The sequence below is a fragment of the Bombina bombina genome, chromosome 8, assembly GCF_027579735.1.
Source record: "Bombina bombina isolate aBomBom1 chromosome 8, aBomBom1.pri, whole genome shotgun sequence".
In the NCBI taxonomy this organism is placed as follows: Eukaryota; Metazoa; Chordata; class Amphibia; order Anura; family Bombinatoridae; genus Bombina; species Bombina bombina.
Window position 1 is genome coordinate 67508797 of NC_069506.1, and position 24591 is coordinate 67533387.

Here is a 24591-nt window from a genome sequence, read left to right on the forward strand (position 1 = left end):
GCTCGAAAGCCTACTACCAATTAAGCATATTAGGTGATGTGCATCTCTGTAATGAGAAGGGGTGTGGTCTAATGACATCAACACCCTATATCAGGTGTGCATAATTATTAGGCAACTTCCTTTCCTTTGGCAAAATGGGTCAAAAGAAGGACTTGACAGGCTCAGAAAAGTCAAAAATAGTGAGATATCTTGCAGAGGGATGCAGCACTCTTAAAATTGCAAAGCTTCTGAAGCGTGATCATCGAACAATCAAGCGTTTCATTCAAAATAGTCAACAGGGTCGCAAGAAGCGTGTGGAAAAACCAAATCAAATGTGAGATTTACAAGGAGGGAAAACAGTACACCTCTCTGAACAGTGTCTGGGAGGCTGTGGTTGCTGCTGCACGCAATGTTGATGGTGAACAGATCAAAACATTGACAGAATCCATGGATAGCAGGCTTCTGAGTGTCCTTGCAAAGAAAGGTGGCTATATTGGTCACTGATTTGTTTTTGTTTTGTTTTTGAATGTCAGAAATGTATATTTGTGAATGTTGAGATGTTATATTGGTTTCACTGGTAAAAATAAATAATTGAAATGGGTATATATTTGTTTTTTGTTAAGTTGCCTAATAATTATGCACAGTAATAGTCACCTGCACACACAGATATCCCCCTAAAATAGCTATAACTAAAAACAAACTAAAAACTACTTCCAAAAATATTCAGCTTTGATATTAATGAGTTTTTTGGGTTCATTGAGAACATGGTTGTTGTTCAATAATAAAATTAATCCTCAAAAATACAACTTGCCTAATAATTCTGCACTCCCTGTATAAGTGCAAAAAGAAAGTCAATTAATGTGTTTAGAATTTTGCTATTGAACTACAGCTTCTGTATATTTATCTTTTTAACCCCTGCAAAGGCCAAAATGCAAAGTTAAAGTCAGCTTCAGGGCAGCAATGCATTACTATGACCTATCCAAACACATATAGTGAACCAATAATATGAGGCCGAAGCAGCTAGCTCCCAGTAGTGCATTATTCCTCCGGAGTCTATCTAGTATGTTTTTAAACAAAGGATAACAAAAGTACAAAGCACATTTGATAACAAAAGTAAATTAAAAGTCTAAAAGCTGTATGTTCTATCTGAATTGCATGCCTCTGGTGTATATATATATATATATATATATATATATATATATATATATATATATATATATATATATATATATATATATATATATTTATATATATATATATATATATATATATATATATATATATATATGTGTATTTAGCTGTCTATCTATCTATCATCTATCTATCTATCTATCTATCTATTTATCTATATAGACAGATAGATAGATTATAATAGCAATACAAGTACAAAATCCTTTAGGACAGGAATTCTTTTTTGGAATAGTTTGGATTTTGGAATATTTGTACATAATTGATTCTGGATAGCTTGGAAACGGGACAGGACCAAGTGTAAACAGCAAAAACAAATATCATTTAGGTAATATTATAGTGATAAGAAAGTCAAAATTAAACCTGCATGATTCCGATAGAGCATGGAATTTTAAGACACTTTTAGATTCACTACTATTTTCAAATGTGCTTCGTTCTCTTGGTATGTCTTGTTGAAAAAGAATACGTACATATCCTACACTAGTGAGAGCTAGATGCTGATTGGTGCCTGCACACATTTGTCCCTTGTGATTCGCTAACTAGATGTATTAAGCTAGCTGTCATTAGTGCAATGCTGTTTCTTCAGCAAAGGATACAAGTTTTTTAAAACTGTATTTTCTATTGAAATTATGAAATGTTGGGGTTTCCTATACATTTAACATCTTTAACAGCTTATACATGCAACCTTAAGGTAGTTTTATATCATTTAATACTTCTGTATAAATAGTACCATCAGAAATATAGTACATTACTGTATTCAGAAAGATAATAGTCATTTTCTAAAATAAATATAGCAAATAATTTGCATTTTAGAACACAAAAACCAAACCAAAGACACAGAGAAGATTGTGACTTACTGGCAAGGGAAACAAATGATTTTTTTATCATTATATTTTTAATAAAATAGTAATGAAAAAGTCTGTATTTTGGAATAATTGCAATTTTTTTTTCTTTCATAATTCAAATAGACAGTGCAAAAGACAGAGAGCGAAGAAAAAATGATAATAGGAGTAAATGAGAAAGTTGCTTAAAATTGCATGCTCAAGAGGAGGCGCAGGGGGCAAAGGAGATAAGGTGAAAATTGAAGAGCATAGTACTATGCTACAATTTGCCAGATATTGGACTCTCCCACTAATCCTCTTGGACTCTGTTCAAATTCCCTAAAATATCTATCTGTGGGTTTGTGGGGAACTAGTTCTGTAACGCAATGTTCATGCAATATTTCTTATGTCTTGTATAATTTTCAATACTCTTTAGACTGGTTTTGCTGTCATAGAACTAAACAGCTCAGATCTATGTTGCAGAATCATTAACACTGTCAATTCTTTATTTTATTTAATTTATCATTGTCTTCTAGCTTAGATATATACTGCTTATACACTACTGCTTATTAAAGGGCCCTCTCTACGTAATTTATTTTTCCTTCTTCTCACATTAGCATGTTGTATCTTGGCTAGATCTCATCTTGTTATCTGTCAAAGGACCTCAAGCTTCACTAAATATACTTTAAATCTACTAAACAAATAATGAAAGGTGGGTTAGGGGCTTGATTCATAGCATATGACTTTGGCGCTGACTCCTTGGTAATGCTGATGAGGTGCTCCTAAACCCACGGCGGCTTCATTCTATTTATTTGAAATCGGTTATTTTTGCTTTCCCCATGACTGTCCCTCCTTACTGAGTTCACCCCCTCGGGCTGGGTTTTTTTGGTTAAAAAAAAAAATTCACGTCAATTAGTATTCCTTTTTTTTTTTCTTTCCACCCCACTTCTTACTGCACCTCAACGATTAACCTTCTTTCTCCCCTTCCAGGGAGGGCTTTGGGGGTTCTTTCCTCCTCTTATCACTCCACAAATTGTTTGTTTTCTTTTTTTTCTTCACTTCTATTACCTTGCACTGCTAAAAGTATATGGATAAATTCCTCCACTCGCACTCAAAAACCTCACCTTCAGCCATGGCGGTCAGACAAAGGGACAAGAGGCACAAAAGTACTTTTGAGGTCCCCGTGGAGGCTCAGACACCTCTTTGTAATCCCTTGATCTCAATGGAGTCCACTGATTTGCAGTCTTTAGTCCTCAATATCTCTGAAGCCCTTTCACCTAAGTTTGATAGTCTTAAAAATGAGATCAAACAAGATATTGCATACATCCACAGAAATTAAACAATTTGCTGGTAGGCTTTCTGAAGCAGAGCAAAAAATATCTGATCTTGAGGATCTTACTCTGGGTCAGAATGCTAAGCTTGAAGTTACAACCTTTGCTCTTCTTAAATTGCAGAATAAAGTGGAAGATTTAGAGAATCGTGCAAGAATAAATAATCTAAGAATAATAGGGGTCCCTGAAGAAAAACAGTTTGAGGATCTAAACAAATTATTTACAATCACACTTCCACAGCTCTTAAAGATCCCAGAGACTTATCCTAAAATAATTATAGAACTGGCACATAGGATAGGACCAGCAGTTCTAACCAAAACTAATATGAGGCCTAGACCAATTATAGCCAAAGTCTTGAATTACCAAGATAAAGTCACCTTTTTACAATTCTTTCGTAAACATCAACCCATTCTTCTTGGGGACGCTAGAATTCTCCTATTTCAGGATTATGCAGTGGAAACAGCTGCGAAAAGAAGGGAACTAGCCCCAATTTGTACAAAATTCATACGGCACGGCTTGCGTGCAACTATACTGCATCCTGCCAGACTCAAATTGCTGTTTGATAACAACACATATTTTTTTGATACAGCCCTTGAGGCAGAAAATTTTTATGCTAAGAATTGTCCCCCAGAATAATTTGTGACATAGTTGGTAGTTGAGGGTATAGATGATTTTTGTTTTTTTTTTACTTATGCTTGGGTCCCTTCAGCTTAGGGTGATAGAGGGCTAAGGTGGTATAGCCTTCTATTCTTTGGCGTGTGTTCTTTTTTTTCTCTTTTTTTTTTCCTCTTTCCTCCTTTTTTTAATATATATATATATATATATATATATATATATATATATATATATATATATATATATATATATATAAATAATGGTTATGGCAGCTGGAGTTAAATTTACTTCCTTGAACATAGGAGGTCTTACATCCCCTATCAAAAGGAAAACAATAATATCTTATCTCAAGAAAATTAATACTTCTATTGCTTTTCTACAAGAAACCCATTTGAAAGCTGAAGTGGTTCTTAAACTTAAATCCTCCTGGGTCAAAGAAGTTCTCTTTTCCTCTAGTGTGAGCCGAAAAGGTGGGGTAGCTATTCTTCTGGGAAAAAGAATTAACTATGAGATTTTGCACATTGAATCAGACCAAGAGGGGAGATATCTTGTATTAAAAATTAAAATTGACAATGTTTTATATACGTTATAATATATATATGCTCCTAATGCTTTTAATTTACCTTTTTGGGAGACTTTGCAGGCTAGGCTCATGACTTGTGCAGAAGGTTTTTTTAATAATGGGCAGGGATTTTAATATGGCTCCACAGTATCCCTTGGATAGACTGAGACAGAACTCCTGTGAGAAGAGTTCTGTGTTACCCACAAACTGCCTGCCGAACTCTGCAAGTACTGACTACTCTGTGTTAACCCAGAAACTGCCTGATTACCTGTTGCCAAACTCTGCAAGTACTGCCTACTCTGTATTAACCCACAAACTGCCTGATTACCTATTGCCAAACTCTGCAAGTACTGACTACTCTGTGTGAACCCTCAATCTGCCTGATTACCTGTTGCCAAACTCTGCAAGTACTGACTACTCCGTGCTAACCCACAAACTGCTTGATAACTTGTTGCCAAACTCTGCAAGTACTATCTATGCTGTGTTTAACCCTTCTTTTGTCTGAGTATTAGTTCTCTACCCCTGCATCCCTGGATCTGTGGAGGACTATTCCTGAACTACCTGAATACTGCTCCTTATATAGAAGTCTATCCGGTTGATATCTGGCATTACTTTTCTCTCTCTGTGGACTCAGACCAACTCTGCTCCATATCGTGAGTACCTTGTTTTATAGAAGTTGTCGTGGGGTCACGTCCTGGATTAAACTCAGAGTGCTAGGGTGTTGTTTTAGTTCGCCCTAGCATTTGGGTCTTCTTCTGGACATTTCCTAACCTTACATTACAAATGGGCCATATTATGGACCCCGATGAGTTATCCAGGGCTGTGGCTCTACAAGGGCAACTTCTAGGAAATCATTAAGCTCATTTGCAATCTTTGGATTCCAAGCTTGACCAGATTACTGCTCTGCTACATAATCTCCTCGCTCCTTCTCAAGCTACTGCAACTCCTGCTGCAGCAGCTGCCAGTTCTAATGCCATTTTTAACCCACCTCAGCCAGTCGGACAGTATATACCAAGAATCCCACTTCCAGATAAATATGATGGTAACCCAGAAGAATGCTGTGGATTCCTAAACCAGTGTCGTTTACATTTCAGAAACAATCCTCAAGTTTTTTTCAATTCTTCTTCCAAGATAACCTTCATTATATCCATCATGAAGGGTAAGGCTCTAGCCTGGGTATCTCCTCTTTTGGAGAAGAATGATCCGTTACTATAGGATGTGGAATTATTTGTGTCTATTTTTTCTTCTGTTTTTGACAAGCCTGGCAGGTCTGCAGCAGCTGAGGCATGATTGTTGGATTTGAGACAGGGATCCCTTTCTGTAGCTCAATATGCTATAGAATTCAGGACTTTAGCCGCAGAAATTGATCGGAACCTTGGAGCTTTACGGGCAGCCTTTCGCAAGGGACTTTGTGAACGTCTTAAAGATGAACTGGTATTTCGGGAACTTCCCGACTCATTGGAGGGCCTTATCAATTTGTGTATCAATCTTGATGCCCGGCATTCTGAACGTCTTCAGGAGAGAGGTAGGAATCGGAGATCCTTGTTCAGATCTGCTTATCATCCTCCTATTCGAACCACAAGTCTTTCCAGTAATAACTCTCATTCTCCAGAGTCTGTAGAACCCATGGAAGTAGGAGCTATTAAGTTATCAAAAGCTGAACGCCATAGAAGGCGTACTCTTGGTTTATGTCTGTATTGCGGTACCAAAGGACATTTACTGAAGGAGTGTCCAATCCGGCCAGTAAAAGCCAAGGCTTAACTACTGATAGAGGGACAAAGTTAAGCCAGAATCCCATGTCATCCCTCAATCCTAAACTCTTTGTTCCTGTAACCATTACTTTTGGAAACACCAAGTTCCAAGCTCAAGCTCTCATAGATTCTGGGGCTGCGGGAGTTTTCATTGATTCAAGTTTTATTGACTCTCTCAAGATTCCTCTTCAAGCCAAGGAACAGTTGATCAAGGTAACTACAGTCAGTGGACAGCCTCTGGGTTCAGGAATCATTCAACATTCTACTGTTCCTCTTCTTTTGTCTGTGGGCATACTTCACTCTGAAATAATTTGTTTTGATGTCATCTCTTCCCCCCATATACCGTTGATTTAGGGGTTACCTTGGTTGCAGCTTCACGATCCAGTATTCTCGTGGTCGAAAGGAGAACTTATTTCCTGGGGAACTACCTGTTTCAAGCATTGCCTGCAAAGTCCCTCTAAACCTTCCTGTCCTGTTGTAGCTACAGTGGAAGTTCCTGATTCATTACCTAAAGGCTATTCTGCCTATACTGATGTGTTTTCTAAAAAAGAGGCTGAGACGTTACCTCCGCACCGGATATTTGACTGTCCTATAGAATTGTATTCAGGGATTCCTCTTCCTAAGGGAAGGACCTATCCTCTCTCTCGTCAAGAAAATGTCTCTCTTGAAGAATACATAAAGGACAACTTAGCCAGAGGTTTTATTCATCCTTCCTCTTCACCCGTGGGTGCAGGGTTTTTCTTCATCGGGAAAAAAGATGGAGGTCTTCGTCCCTGCATTGATTATCAGGCTCTGAATCAGATTACTGTGAAAAACAGTTATCCTCTGCTGCTCATCCCTGAGCTATTTGATCGACTTCAAGGTGCCTCTATCTTCTCCAAGTTGGATCTCCGAGGGGCCTACAATTTGTTCAGTTTTCGTAAAGGTGATGAATGGAAGACGGCATTTAACACTAGATTTGGTCATTACGAGTATCTTGTAATGCCTTTTGGATTGTGCAATACACCAGCAGTATTCCAGCACTTTGTTAACGAAATCTTCAGAAATTACCTAAATCAATTTGTTATCATTTATCTCAATGACATTCTGATCTATTCCAAAACCCTACAGGAACACGAACACCATGTAAAACTTGTGCTTCAAAGATTACGGGAAAATTCCCTATTCGCTAAATTAGAGAAATGCTCTTTCCATCAAAGTTCCATTCCCTTTTTGCGTTATATTATCTCAGAATCTGGCTTCTAGATGGATCCTGCTAAACTGTCAGCTATCAAAGACTGGCCCAGACCTACTACTCTCAAATCTCTGCAAAGATTTCTTGGCTTTGCCAACCATTATAGAAAGTTTATTAAGAACTTCGCTGACATCACTTCTCCTCTCAACTCTCTTACTAAGAAATTGCAAGATTATAAGAACTGGTCTACGTCGGCAGTACAGGCTTTTGAAACGCTAAAATCAGCATTTTCTTCTGAACCTCTCCTCAGTCATCCAATTCCTGATCTCCAGTTTTTTTTTGAGGTAGATGCTTCCTCAATTGCTGATGGAGCTATTTTCTCCCAACGAGATCCATCTACCAGCAAGATACATCCAGTGGCGTTCTTTTCTAAAAAATTCAATCCTGCCAAGTTAAACTATGAAGTTGGCAATAAGGAACTTTTGGCTATAAAATTAGCCTTGGATGAGTGGAGGCATTGGTTGGAAGGTACCAGTCAACTTTTTTTTAATTCTGACAGACCACAAGAATCTTCTATACCTACATACAGCTAAACGCCTCAATCCTCGTCAGGCTAGGTGGACCTTGTTTTTCTCCAGGTTTAATTTTGTACTTTCCTATGTTCTGGGTTCCAAAAATTCCAAGGCAGATGCTTTATCCAGGCAGGTTCTATCTTCTGAACCTTTTCCATTGGATTCTGAACCAATTCTACGGCCAGTCAGAGTTTTGGCTCAAGTGTCCTCTTTTCCAATTCAGGCTTTACGTTCTGCTCAAGACCGGGTACTATCTTCTTACAAACTTCCTTTGGGAATCCTGTATGTACCCAGAGGTTTACGTCTTAAACTTTTATGTTGGGCTCACGACAACATTTCAGCAGGTCATCCTGGAGTAACTAATACATTGTGGAGACTGAAGCAGCATGTTTGGTGGTCCACTATGAGGAGGGATGTTAAGGGTTACGTTGCTCCTTGTAGTTCTTGTGCTATGAATAAACAATCTTCTCATCGACCGTTTTGTTTGTTGCACCCTCTTCCTGTTCCTCATAACCCTTGGTCCCACTTATCCATGGACTTTGTTATGGATCTTCTTGTTTCTGCTGAAAATATACAACCATTTGGGTAGTGGTGGATTGGTTCTCAAAGGCTGCTCACTTCATACCTCTTCCTGGTTTGCCTTCGTCTCAAAGACTTTCTGAACTCTTTGTTCTACATATCTCTAGATTACATGGGTTTCCCTCTGACATAGTCTCTGATCGAGGAGTTCAATTTGTCTCCAAATTTTGGAGGTCTTTTTGTAAGCACTTCGGAATTAACATATCCCTTTCTACTGCTCATCATCCTCAGTCCAACGGACAGACGGAGCGTGTAAATCAATCCTTGGAAGCTTTTCTTAGACATTACGTAAACCATCATCACTCCAACTGGTCTCAGTTATTACCTTTAGCAGAATTGGCTCACAACTCTTATTACGATTCCTCTGTACAGACCTCACCCTTCATGGCGGCTTATGGTTCTGAACCTAGAACCTTTCCTATGATTTCCAGTTCTACTGATGTACCTGGAGCAGATCGCATTGTGAAAAATCTCAGTAACCATTGGCAACTTATTTGTCAAAATGTACTTTCTTCTTCCTTAAAACACAAGAGCTATGCTGATCGCAGAAGGTGTAAGGCTCCTTTACTTCGTACTGGAGATAGGGTATTTTTAATCCACTAGATCCATACGTCTAAAACAACCTTGTACTAAGTTGGGTCCTAAGTACATAGGACCTTTTCAAATCGTTTCCAAAGTCCATACCGCCTGGCCTTTACCCAAGACCCTCAAGATCCATCCTGTATTTCATGTATCCCTACTCAAGCCTGTCATCTACAACCAATACTCCATCAAGAGTAAGCCTCCTCCTCCACTCTCCGTAGAGGGTACTTCTGAGTTCGAGGTTAGTCAGATTCTGGATTCCAAGCAACGGGGCAATCGGTTGTACTACCTGGTCCATTGGAAGGGTTACCCTATCACTGAACGATCTTGGGAACCAGCCTCTCATGTTCATGCTCCTGCTCTTGTCAAGTCTTTTTCACATGAAACACCCTGCCAGGCCGGGTCCCCCAGAGGGGTCCTTGAGGAGGGGGCACTGTCACGCTCGACCGCCGGGGAGCTCCGGCGGTCCTCTTTGCATGCTTTTGTCTCCATGGCGATGTCAGCTCAGCTTTGCCATTCCTTCAGCTGACGTCACAGTTAGGCTTCATAGCCCGGGCTTCCGGTTTCTTCGGTGCCCGTTTGTTGTTTTCTTCATGGCTCCTGTGAGAAGAGTTCTGTGTTACCCAGAAACTGCCTGATTGCTTGTTGCCAAACTCTGAAAGTACTGACTACTCTGTGTTAACCCAGAAACTGCCTGATTACCTGTTGCCAAACTCTGCAAGTACTGACTACTCTGTGTTAACCCACAAACTGCCTGATTACCTGTTGCCAAACTCTGCAAGTACTGACTACTCTGTGTTAACCCACAAACTGCCTGATTACCTGTTGTCAAACCCTGCAAGTACTGTTTACTCTGTGTTAACCCATAAACTGCCTGATTACCTATTGCCAAACTCTGCAAGTACTGACTACTCTGTGTTAACCCTCAATCTGCCTGATTACCTGTTGCCAAACTCTGCAAGTACTGACTACTCTGTGTTAACCCACAAAGTGCTTGATAACTTGTTGCCAAACTCTGCAAGTACTGTCTACGCTGTATTTAACCCTTCTTCTGTCCGAGTATTAGTTCTCTACCCCTGCATCCCTGGATCTATGGAGGACTATTCCTGAACTACCTGAATACTGCTACTTATATAGAAGTCTATCCGGTTGATATCTGGCATTACTTTTCTCTCTCTGTGGACTCAGACCAACTCTGCTCCATATCGTGAGTACCTTGTTTTATAGATGTTGTCCTGGGGTCACGTCCTGGATTAAACTCAGAGTGCTAGGGTATTGTTTTAGTTCACCCTAGCATTTGGGTCATCTACTGGACATTTCCTAACCTGACACTAATGATCTCTCACACATGAATAATCAATTCTTTTTTCCTACATTTTTAGCCTCTGATTTCAAATTTAAAAAATGTCTTGAAGCTAAATTTGGGGAATTCGCCTAATTTATTTCTGAATCTATGAATCGTCCTGCGTTATTTTGGGAAACAGCAAAAGCGGTGCAAGGGGGGAAATTTTAGCATATAGTATTATGAGGACTAAGAAATTTAAGAGGCGGGAGAAATAACTTCTGTGGGCAGTTACAAATGCTTATACTTAATTGAAAAAATGCCACAGAATTGGGCCAAGTATATCTCGGTGCTAGGGGAGAGAGACTCATTTTTATTATATAAGTCAGCACAAAAGGACATTAGATTTCAAGTAAAATTGTACAGATATGGGAATAAGACAGGGAAACTTCTAGCAAAACTTTTTAAGCGGGATAAAGGTTCCCAGATGATAGACTCTCTACATGTTGAAGGCCAAAATCTCAGATCACCGTAAGAACTTGTGCAAGTTTTCTTTAAGTACTATAGTGATATATACTCTCCTGGAATTTCAAATATTGGGGAGTGTGAGGACTTTTGGAGTAAAATCCCTTTCCCCTCACTAACACCCGCCATAAATCTGTACTCTCCTATAACTGAGTCAGAAGTGGCTAATGCATTTCAAAAGTTGCCTCATAATAAAGCAGATGCAATTCCCAACAAATTTTACAAAATTATATCCTCCACCCTAACACCTCATTTAACTTCCCTATTTAATTATATATATATATATATATATATATATATATATATATATATATATATATATATATATATATATATAGGGCAATGAACCTACAGCTAATTTCGCAGCTTTGTACACGACTTTGATATTAAAACAGGGCTATGAAGGAGTCTTATAGGCCCATTGCCCTTCTGAATATAGACTATAAATTATTAACTTCCATTCTAGCCCAATGGCTTCAATATTTCCTTCCTTCTATTATTCATACAGATCAAGCTGGCTTCCTGAAGAACAGAAATTCTGCTGCTAAAATAAGGGAGATTCTCCTCACCATAGACTATTTTAAGACAGGCGAGGGTTTAGGTCAAACAGGGAAGGGGCCCAATTCGGATCTGGCAATCATAGCCATAGATGGTGAAAAGGCCTTTGATTCAGTTTACCATGATCACCTTTAATTCTCTCTGGAACAGTTTGGATTGAGAGGAAATTTTATTAAATTTGTTGAAAAATTATATCGAAAGGCCTCCACGAGGATGGTGGTTAATGGGCACTTATCCCATGACATAACTTTGCACAGGGGAACCAGGCAGGGATGTCCCCTCTCCCCGCTTTTTTTTTATAGCTCTATTGAACCGCTTGCTATATTAGTCAGGCAGCAATTTGAGGGAATTAAGATAGGCAGGAAGGAACTAAAGATCGCACTTTACGCGGACGATATTCTTATATACATGACCGATACCCATACAAACATACCTAGACTTCTCTCATTTATACAACAGTTTGGATCTTTGTTGGGGTATAAGGTCAATATCACAAAATCTGAATTTCTTTGGATTAAACAGACGGGGGATTCTTGTACAAATGTGCCCTTCACTGTACAAGATTCTTTTAGGTATCTAGGTATAATTATATCTTCTAATCCTGATACCTAGTATTCTATTAACATTACTCCAATTTTTAATAAAATTAAAGATACTTTAAAAACTGGCATAATTTACCTCTCTCCTTATCTGGGCGCATATCGGCATATAGAATGATTCTTCTCCCCAAAATGCTCTATATTCTTCAGAATACCCCCTTGCTCATAAAGAGGAAAGATATAATTTTTTTCAACTCTCTCTTGAGATCCTTTATATGGCAAAATAGGAGGCCTAGAATCTCCCTTTCGAAACTCTCTTTTCCTATAAGATATGGCGGTCTGGCTCTACCTGATCTCAGGGCTTATAATCATGTTTTTTTAGCTCGTATAGTAACCGATTGGTTATTCTCAAGAGACTATGTCACAAATAATGATCTCGAAAAAAGTATAACGAACCCTTTCTCTCTCTTGTCACTTATCCACTGTGATACTAGCTTCATTCCATCTGAAATAAAAAAAACTGGGATCTATATATAATCCAATTTTAGCATGGAAAAAAATTTGCAATATGTTAGCCATAGAATACCATGTCTCGAGATATATCCCATGTCTGGGGAACCCTCAGTTTCAAGCAGGACTACATTCAACACTGTTTCTAAAATGGAAATCTGTAGGCTTTTCCAATGTATGCCAGATACTAGATTCGGGGAGAAGCTGTGTCAAATCATTTGATTCTCTTAGAACAGAATTCAATCTCCCACATAGAAACTTCTTTGCATATCTCTAGGCGAGACATTATGCGTTAAAACTCACAAATGACTATGGCTGGAATTGGTCCCTAGGGATTATTGAGAATTGACTTGCCCTAGTCAAAAATAGACATATGTCAATCACCCCTTGTTACATTATCTTGGCATCTGACAGGGGCATAGTTAATCTTGATAAGATTTGCATCAAGTGGGCTGAATTGTTAATGCAAGAACTGGATCCTAAACTACCCTACTCTTCAATCCAAGAAGTTATTCGAGTAACTCTCTCCTCTTCTTGGAGGGAGTCTCATTTGGAGCTACTCTACATGTCTTATTTTACTCTAGAAAAGGGATTTAAATGTAGAAATATTAATTTCAGTGTTTGCCCCAAATGCTCTATCCCTTCGGCGAACTTTCTGCACATGATATGGACCTGCCCAAAAATTAGAAATTTTTGGTTTAAAGTGCAATTTTGGCTTAGCAAAATATTGCATATCCCCTCTTTGACTCTGTCATCAATAAACTAACGGCTAGATTTAGAGTTTTGTCGGTAACGACCCGCGTAGCTGACGCTGGCTTATTTCTGGCCGCACCTTTAAAATAACTCTGGTATTGAGAGTCCACAGAATGGCTGCGTTAGGCTCCAAAAAGGGAGCGTACAGGCATATTTAACGCCACTGCAACTCTCGATACCAGAGTTGCTTACGGACGCGGCCAGCCTCAAAACGTGCTCGTGCACGATTCCCCCATAGGAAACAATGGGGCTGTTTGAGCTGAATAAAAACCTAACACCTGCAAAAAAGCCGCGTTCAGCTCCTAACGCAGCCCCATTGTTTTCTATGGGGAAACACTTCCTACGTCTGCACCTAACACTCTTACATGTACCCCGAGTCTAAACACCCCTAACCTTACACTTATTAACCCCTAATCTGCCGCCCCCGCTATCGCTGACCCCTGCATATTATTTTTAACCCCTAATCTGCCGCTCTGTACACCGCCGCAACCTACATTATAGCTATGAACCCCTAATCTGCTGTCCCTAACACCGCCGACCCCTATATTAAATGTATTAACCCCTAATCTGCCCCCCACAACGTCGCCGCTACCTACCTACACTTATTAACCCCTAATCTGCCGAGCGGACCGCACCGCTATTATAATAAAGTTATTAACCCCTAATCCGCCTCACTAACCCTATAATAAATAGTATTAACCCCTAATCTGCCCTCCCTAACATCGCCGACACCTAACTTCAAGTATTAACCCCTAATCTGCCGATCGGAGCTCACCGCTACTCTAATAAATTTTTTAACCCCTAAAGCTAATTCTAACCCTAACCCTAACACCCCCCTAAGTTAAATATAATTTTATTCTAACGAAATAAATTAACTCTTATTAAATAACTTATTCCTATTTAAAGCTAAATACTTACCTGTAAAATAAACCCTAATATAGCTACAATATAATGAATAATTACATTGTAGCTATTTTAGGATTAATATTTTTTTTACATTCAACTTTGTAATTATTTTAACCAGGTACAATAGCTATTAAATAGTTAAGAACTATTTAATAGCTAAAATAGTTAAAATAATTACAAATTTACCTGTAAAATAAATCCTAACCTAAGTTACAATTAAACCTAACACTACACTATCAATAAATAAATTAAATAAAATACCTATAATTATCTACAATAAAACCTAACACTACACTATCAATAATTAAATTAAATACAATTCCTACAAATAAATACAATTAAATAAACTAACTAAAGTACAAAAAATAAAAAAGAACTAAGTTACAAAAAATAAAAAAATATTTACAAACATGAGAAAAATCTTACAACAAATTTAAACTAATTACACCTACTCTAAGCCCCCTAATAAAATAACAAAGCCCCCCAAAATAAAAAAATGCCCTACCCTATTCTAAATTACTAAAGTTCAAAGCTCTTTTACCTTACCAGCCCTGAACAGGGCCCTTTGCGGGGCATGCCCCAAGAAATTCAGCTCTTTTGCCTGTACAAAAAAACATACAATACCCCCCCCAACATTACAACCCACCATCCACATACCCCTAATCTAACCCAAACCCCCCTTAAATAAACCTAACACTAAGCCCCTGAAGATCTCCCTACCTTGAGTTGTCTTCACCCAGCCGAGCCAAATTCTTCATCCAAGCGGAGCAAGAAGAGGTCCTCCATCCGGTAGAAGTCTTCATCCAAGCAGGGCAGAAGAGGTCTTCCATCCGATTGAAGTCTTCATCCAAGCGGCATCTTCTATCGTCATCCATCCGGAGCGGAGCGGCAGCATCCTGAAGACCTCCGACGCGGAACATCCATCCTGGCCGACGACTGAACGACGAATGACGGTTCCTTTAAATGACGTCATCCAAGATGGCGTCCCTCGAATTCCGATTGGCTGATAGGATTCTATCAGCCAATCGGAATTAAGGTAGGAATATTCTGATTGGCTGATGGAATCAGCCAATCAGAATCAAGTTCAATCCGATTGGCTGATCCGATCAGCAAATCAGATTGAGCTTGCATTCTATTGGCTGATCGGAACAGCCAATAGAATGCGAGCTCAATCTGATTGGTTGATTGGATCAGCCAATCGGATTGAACTTGATTCTGATTGGCTGATTCCATCAGCCAATCAGAATATTCCTACCTTAATTCCGATTGGCTGATAGAATCCTATCAGCCAATCGGAATTCGAGGGACGCCATCTTGGATGATGTCATTTAAAGGAACTGTCATTCGTCGTTCAGTCGTCAGCCAGGATGGATGTTCCGCGTCGGAGGTCTTCAGGATGCTGCCGCTCCGCTCCGGATGGATGACGATAGAAGATGCCGCTTGGATGAAGACTTCAATCGGATGGAAGACCTCTTCTGCCCCGCTTGGATGAAGACTTCTACCGGATGGAGGACCTCTTCTTGCTCCGCTTGGATGAAGAATTTGGCTCGGCTGGGTGAAGACGACTCAAGGTAGGGAGATCTTCAGGGGCTTAGTGTTAGGTTTATTTAAGGGGGGTTTGGGTTAGATTAGGGGTATGTGGGTGGTGGGTTGTAATGTTGGGGGGGTGCAGGCAAAAGAGCTGAACTTCTTGGGGCATGCCCCGCAAAGGGCCCTGTTCAGGGCTGGTAAGGTAAAAGAGCTTTGAACTTTAGTAATTTAGAATAGGGTAGGGCATTTTTTTATTTTGGGGGGGCTTTGTTATTTTATTAGGGGGCTTAGAGTAGGTGTAATTAGTTTAAAATTGTTGTAAGATTTTTCTTATGTTTGTAAATATTTTTTTATTTTTTGTAACTTAGTTCTTTTTTATTTTTTTGTACTTTAGTTAGTTTATTTCATTGTAGTTATTTGTAGATATTGTATTTAATTAATGTATTGATAGTGTAGTGTTAGGTTTAATTGTAGGTATTTTATTTAATTAATTTAATGATAGTGTAGTGTTAGGTTTAATTGTAACTTAGGTTAGGATTTATTTTACAGGTAATTTTGTAATTATTTTAACTATTTTAGCTATTAAATAGTTCTTAACTATTTAATAGCTATTGTACCTGTTTAAAATTATTACAAAGTTGCCTGTAAAATAAATATTAATCCTAAAATAGTATAATAATTATTTGTTATATTGTAGCTTTATTAGGGTTAATTTTACAGGTAAGTATTTAGCTTTAAATAGGAATAAGTTATTTAATAAGAGTTATTTAATTTTGTTAGTTTAAAATTATATTTAACTTAGGGGGGTGTTAGTGTTAGGGTTAGACTTAGCTTTAGAGGTTAAATGACACTGTACCCAAATATTTTCTTGTGTGCTTCAGATAGAGCATGCAATTTTAATCAACTTTTGGATTTACTCCTATTTTCAAATGTTCTTTATTCTCTTGGTATCTTTATTTGAAATGCAAGAATGTAAGTTTAGATGGCGGCCCATTTTTGGTGAACAACCTAGGTTGTCCTTGCTGATTGGTGGATAAATGCATCCACCAATCAAAAACTGCTGTCCAGAGTACTGAACCTAGAAAAAAGCTTAGATGCCTTCTTTTTCATATAAAGATAGCAAGGGAATGAAGAGAAATTGATAATAGTAGTAAATTAGAAATTTGCTTAAAATTGCATGCTGTATCTGATTCACAAAATAATAAATTTGGGTACAGTGTCCCTTTAATACATTTATTAGAATAGCGGTGAGCTCCAGTCGGCAGATTAGGGGTTAATAATTGAAGTTAGGTGTCGGCAATGTTAGGGAGGGCAGATTAGGGGTTAATACTTTTTATTATAGGGTTAGTGAGGCGGATTAGGGGTTAATAACTTTATTATAGTAGCGGTGCGGTCCGCTCGGCAGATTAGGGGTTAATAAATGTAGGCAGGTGGAGGCGACGTTGAGGGGGGCAGATTAGGGGTTAATAAATATAATATAGGGGTCGGCGGTGTTAGGGGCAGCAGATTAGGGGTACATAAGGATAACTTAAGTAGCGGAGCTTTGCGGTCGGCAGATTAGGGGTTAATTATTGTAGGTAGCTGGCTGCGACGTTGTAGGGGGCAGGTTAGGGGTTAATAAATATAATACAGGGGTCGGCGGTGTTAGGGGCAGCAGATTAGGGCTACATAAGTATAACGTAGGTGGCGGTCGGCAGATTAGGGGTTAAAAAATGTAATCGAGTGGCGGCGATGTGGGGGGACCTCGGTTTAGGGGTACATAGGTAGTTTATGGGTGTTAGTGTACTTTAGAGCACAGTAGTTAAGAGCTTTATGAACCGGCGTTAGCCCAAAAAACTCTTAACTCCTGTTTTTTTTCTGCGGCTGGAGTTTGGTCGTTAGATTTCTAACGCTCACTTCAGCCACGACTCTAAATACCGGAGTTAGAAAGATCCCATTGAAAAGATAGGATACGCAATTTACGTAAGGGGATCTGCGGTATGGAAAAGTCGCGGCTGAAAAGTGAGCGTTAGACCCTTTTTTGACTGACTCCAAATACCGGCGGTAGCCTAAAACCAGCATTATGAGCCTCTAACGCTGGTTTTCACGGCTACTGCCAAACTTCAAATCTAGGCCTTAGAGAATAAGCAAGCTAACACTAAAATTATCAATATGGCCATATTTGCCGCTAGATACCTCATCTTCAAAAAATGGAAACTGCAAACAGTTCCCAGTATATTGGAAATTAAGAACTGTTTAAGGAAACAATGTATCCTTGAACAGTTTGATACTAATCTAGATAATGATTGGGATATCAGCAGGTTTTTTCTTAAATGGTCAGAGTTAATAAAAGCACTCCCTCCCAGTGAAATTGAATATCTAATATACCCTTTTAGAAACTCTGATTTGGTTTTGCTCGGGCTGTGGTAAATTGGCCTTTTTCTCTTCCCCCCCCCTTTTTTGTGTTTTTTTTTTTTTTTTTTTTTTTTTTTTAACTTTTGTATGTGTTTCTATTTTTCTTTTCTCTCATTGTAAAACATAAAATACCAACAATGTGCAGTTAAAATCGGAAACATACCTCATTTTATTTGAATATGTAATTGATTTATTTATATATTTTGTATCTCTCTATTGCACCCCGTGAGGGGCTTAAATTTATTTTTGTATCCTGTACACATTGCTGGTTGTAAATAAAGAACTATATAAAATTGCATGCTCTATCTGAATCATTAAAGAAAAAAAAAAATAGGGTTAGTGTCCCCCTTATATAAAGCAAAAGACACAATAAAATGGCTAAATGGTCTTTTGTGATGGTACAAGTAGACTGACATTGTATGCTGACACGTTGACTTTTTCATGTCAGCTCTTGACGGTAGAGTTTCACAGAAGCAACACAATGCAACAGAAAATAACTGTGTTAATCCGATGAGACAATTTCATCTGCATCATACCGCTTTTATGTTAGTAATTACCTACTGATGTTGTTTACACACACGAGCGCACACCAATATTACAAAGGTTTGTATTCACCAACAATGCAAGGACAATCAAAATTTAAAGCCTCATTATTTTTTTACTTCAGGTGTGTGGTCTCTGAATCTGCAGACACAAACACAAATTGTTTTATCTTATTAATGCAGAGGATGTAAGATAGATAAAGGCTTGGTATAAAATTCAGGATTGCAGTGTATGATTAGGAAACTGAAATTAATTTTAAAAAAAATGGTGGTAAGCAAAAAGTTATTGTAATTGTTAATACTGATGGTAGGAGGACATTTGCATTTAAAGGACTACTCAATGCAGTAGAGTTGCATAATTAACAAGTAAATAATAAAAAGACAATGCAATACTCTGAATTTCAAATAAGCAATAGATTTTTTTTTCTCCCATTTTCCTGCCCCCTGTATCATGTGACATACATCAGCCAATCACAGACTAGTATACATATACCCTGTGAGCTTGTGCACATGCACAGAAGGATCTTGTTCCCCAGAAAGTGTGAATTTAATGATAATGGAAGTAAATTAGAAAAGTGTCTTAAAACCGCATGATCTGTCTGAATCATACAAGTTTATTTTGACTTGAGTGTCCCTTTAAATGTGAATATAGCATTTTCGAATATTTTCTGATTTTTACATATAGTAGAATGAGTGTTTAGAAATGACTGCATATCAGTCTTAAAGGGACAGTAAATTGAAGATTAAACTTTTATGATTTAGCAAGATCACACAATGTTAAACAGCTTTGCAAACTATTTATCAGCCAGATTACGAGTTTTAAGCGCTATAGGAAAATTAATGACCACAACATTTTCGACGTTATTTCACTCCCCTATATCGCAGGCTTGTGCGGGCGATATGGTGGTGTTGAGCTCCATGCTTCACCCAAATACAAGCGCTGCTTTGACGTGGTCGTGCACGATTTCCCCATAGACATCAATGCGATGGGGGAAAGAAAAGCTCCGTAACGCAGCCCCATTGATGACTATAGGGAAAGAAAAAAGTTATGTTTAAACCTAACACCCAAACATAAAAACCATGTCTAAACACCCCTAATCTTCCGCCCCCAACATCACCGCAACCTACATTATGTTATTAACCCCTAATTTGCCGCCCTTAACATCGCCGCCACCTAAATAAAACTATTAACCCCTAATCTGCCGCTCCCAATATCGCCGCCATCTACACACAGTTATTAACCCTAATCTGCTGCTCTTAACATCGCCGCCACCTAAATATACGTATTAACCCCTAATCTGCCGCCCTTAACATTGCCGCCATCTACATTACAGTTATTAACCCCTAATCTGCCGCCCCCAATGTCACCCCCACTATAATAAAGTTATTAACCCTTAAACCTCTGGCCTACAACATCTCTAACACTAAATAAATATATTAACCCCTAAACCTAACCCTAAGCATAACCCTAACGTAACCCTAAGCATATCCATAACACCCCGAACTTAAATATAATTAAAATAAATCTAAATAAACCTTACAATTATTACCTAAATAATTCCTAGTTAAAATAAATACAAACTTACCTATAAAATAAAACCTAAGCTAGCTACAATATTACTAATAGTTATATTGTAGCTAATGGAAGTAAATTAGAAAAGTGTCTTAAAACTGCATGATCTATCTGAATCATACAAGTTTATTTTGACTTGAGTGTCCCTTTAAATGTGAACATAGCATTTTCGAATATTTTCTGATTTTTACATATAGTAGAATGAGTGTTTAGAAATGACTGCATATCAGTCTTAAAGGGACAGTAAATTGAAGATTAAACTTTTATGATTCAGCAAGATCACACAATGTTAAACAGCTTTCCAAACTATTTATCAGCCAGATTACGAGTTTTAAGCGCTATAGGGAAATTAACGACCACAACATTTTCAGCGTTATTTCACTCCCCTATAGCGCTGCTATTACAGGTTTGCAAAAAGCAGGCTTGTGCGGGCGATATGGTGGCGTTGAGCTCCATGCTTCACCCAAATACAAGCGCTGCTTTGACGTGGTCGTGCACGATTTCCCCATAGACATCAATGCGATTGGGGAAAGAAAAGCTCCGTAACGCAGCCCCATTGATGTCTATGGGGAAAGAAAAAAGTTATGTTTAAACCTAACACCCAAACATAAAAACCATGTCTAAACACCCCTAATCTTCCGCTCCAGACATCATCGCAACCTACATTATGTTATTAACCCCTAATCTGCCGCCCTTAACATCGCCGCCACCTAAATAAAACTATTAACCCCTAAACTGCCGCTCCCAATATCGCCACCACCTACACACAGTTATTAACCCCTAATCTGCTGCCCCTTACATTGCTGCCACCTAAATACACTTATTAACCCCTAATCTGCCGCCCTTAACATTGCAGCCACCTACATTACAGTTATTAACCCCTAATCTGCCACCCCCAATGTCACCACCACTATACTAAAGTTATTAACCCTTAAACCTCTGGCCTACAACATCACTAACACTAAATAAATATATTAACCCCTAATCCTAACCCTAAGCATAACCCTAACGTAACCCTAAGCATATCCATAACACCCCCTAACTTAAATATAATTAAAATAAATCTAAATAAACCTTACAATTATTACCTAAATAATTCCTAGTTAAAATAAATACAAACTTACCTATAAAATAAAACTTAAGCTAGCTACAATATTACTAATAGTTATATTGTAGCTATCTTAGGTTTTATTTTTATTTTGCAGGTAAGTTTGTATTTATTTTAACTAGGTAGACTAGTTAGTAAATAGTTATTAACTATTTACTAACTGCCTAGTTAAAATAAATACAAAGTTACCTGCAAAAATAAACTTAACCTGCCTTACAATAAAACCTAACATTACAATAAAATAAATTAATCAAATAGAATGATCTAAATTACCAAAAAAATAAACACTAAATAACACAAAATAAAAAACAAAATTATCAAAAATAAAAAGGAATTACTCCTAATCTAATAGCCCTATCAAAATAAAAAAAAACCTAGCCTACACTAAACTGCCAATGGCCCTTAAAATGGCCTTTTGCTGGGCATTGTCCCAAAGAAATCAGCTCTTTTACCTGTAAAAAAAAATACAAACAACCCCCCAACAGTAAAACCCACCACCCACACAACCAAATCCCCAAATTAAAATAAACCTAAGCTAACCATTGCCCTGAAAAGGTCATTTGGATGGGCATTGTCCTTAAAAGGGCATTTAGCTCTTTTACATTGCCCAAACCCTAAGCTAAAAATAAAACCCACCCAATAAACCCTTAAAAAAACCTAACACTAACCCCCAACGATCCACTTACAGTATTTGAAGACTGGACATCCATCCTCATCCAGGTGGCAGAAGTCCTCATCAAAGCCAGCAGAAGTCTTCATCCAAGCCGGCAGAAGTCTTCATCCAGATGGCATCTTCTATCTTCATCCATCCGGCGCGGAGCGGGTCTATCTTCAAGACATCCGGCACGGAGCATCCTCTTCTTCCGATCGTCTCTGTAAAATGACGTTTCCCTTTAAGTGACATCATCCAAGATGGCGTCCCTTACATTCTGATTGGCTATCAGAATTCTATCAGCCAATAGGAATTAAAGGGGAAAAAATCCTATTGGGTGTTGCAATCAGCCAACAGGATTGCGCTTTCATCCTATTGGCTGATCCAATCAGCCAATAGGATTGAGCTCAAATTCTATTGGCTAGTCCAATCAGCCAATAGAATGAAAGCTCAATCCTATTGGCTGATTGTAACAGCCAATAGGATGTTTTCCCCTTTAATTCCTATAGGCTAATTTCTGATAAAATTTCATATCTGAATCATGAAATGCATTTTACAGGCTTCATGTCATTTTAATCTATATGATTATAAAAATAATGATATTTGTTAAACTATATCCATGGGCACCAGTCTAATCAATTAGAGAACTGTGTGCAAAATATTTGGTGTTTTTTTATCTTCTAAAGATAAAAGTAAAAAAGGGGCACACATATTACCAACAAAAATATGAATTGTTTTGCTTTATGGGCCTAGTCAATCCACATAAACTCAGACTTAAAGGGAAATTAAATCCAAACATTTTCTTTCATGATTTACAAAGAGCATTTCATTTTAAACAACTTTCCAATTTACGTCTATTATCTAATTTGCTTTGTTCTCTTGGTATCCTTTGTTAAAAAGCATACCTAGGTAGGCTCAGGATCTGGAAGCTAGCTGCTGGTTGGTGGCTGCACATAGCAAAAAGCTTACTTATAGTGAAGTAAGTGTGCGAGCGGGAGTGTTAAATACTGCTCCACTTTAGTCTGGCCCATAATATTTAAACAGGGTGCTTTAATATACATGATAGCATTTTGTAGAGTTTATTTTCATTGTAATTTAGATAACATCACGTCTCATAGATTGAAATACGTAGAATTAAAAAACAGTAAACACACAAAGGCTTAGAGACCTATTTATCAAATGTCTGTCGGACCTGATCCGACAATGCGGATCAGGCCCGACAGACATCGCTGAATGCGGAGAGCAATAAGCTCTCCGTATTCAGCATTGCACCAGCAGCTCTTCACTCTTGATCTCTCGCACAAGCCAAGAAAGCTTATTCAATAACCCTGGGAAATGATTTGCAATACCCAGGATCCTGAAAAGATCTATCTCAAGCCTCCCAAAAAAGACTCAATCTGCTCCACACCAGAGTAATGGATACTTACAGTATCAGGCTATTGCATAAATAGAATGCTAAAAGCCATCACCACACAGCATACATCAACATATGGACTTTTTCGTTCACCAATCCAGGGGAAATCTTTCTCAGCCTTAGATTGCCAATAGATACAAAAACTACCTGCAGATCTAAGCTTACCCTTAGATTTCTTATCCTGGGGCAGAAAAACTCCTTTACTCCCAGTGACTGTGGCAATAATAGCATCCGGTGCAGGCCCAAACAGAGATTAACCCTGGGAGGGGAGAGAAAGCAATCTGTGCTTAGAAACCATATTAGCAGAACAAGACCTAAGCTACAAAGATCATCTAGCTAAAATAGGTAATGCAGCATTATTAGCATTAAAGCTAATAATTTACCCTGCTGCATCACAAATAAAGGCATTTGCTGTTCTCAGGAAATTAATAAGATTATGAATCTCATCCAGATTTGTTACCTCCATCCAGATTTGTTTCCCCAAAAACAAGTTCTGAAAGATTATCACACCAAACAGCAGTGGCAGCAGAGACAAAGGCCACAATGACTGTGGGTCTAAACATAAAACTTCAAGAGAGCCTTAAAAATGGAACTATGCTCCAAAGGAATAATGATACACCGGGCCAAAGTGGAAATTGCTGCATTTACCTAAGGAACAATTTCCGAAATCTCCATATTAACAGAAGTGAGAGGAAACAGATTTGAATTTGTTAGATGGAACAAAAGGAATACCTGACTTCTGTTATAATTCCAGAAACTGAATCAGCCAAGGGAAAAGACAAAGGGGTCAATTTATTATATGTCGAGCAGACAAGATTCGCTGTAGAGAATCATGTCCGACATCGCTAAATGCCGACATCATACGCTGTCGGAATTTAACATTGAACAAGCATTTCTAGTGTCCCTTGCACATTCGCGGACAATTGGCCACTAGTAGGGGGTGTCAATCATCCCGATCGGATCGGGATGATTGCAGTCCACCACCTAAAAGGTTGCAAACAAGTTAACGAGCAGCGGTCTTACGACCGGTGCTTCTTAACATGTTTCCGGCAAGCCAGAAACTACGGGCATAGAAAGCAGCATCTGCTGCTTGTTAAATCTACCCCATGGGCTGCATAGAAGCTTCCTTAAAAATGTATCAATCCTCTTAA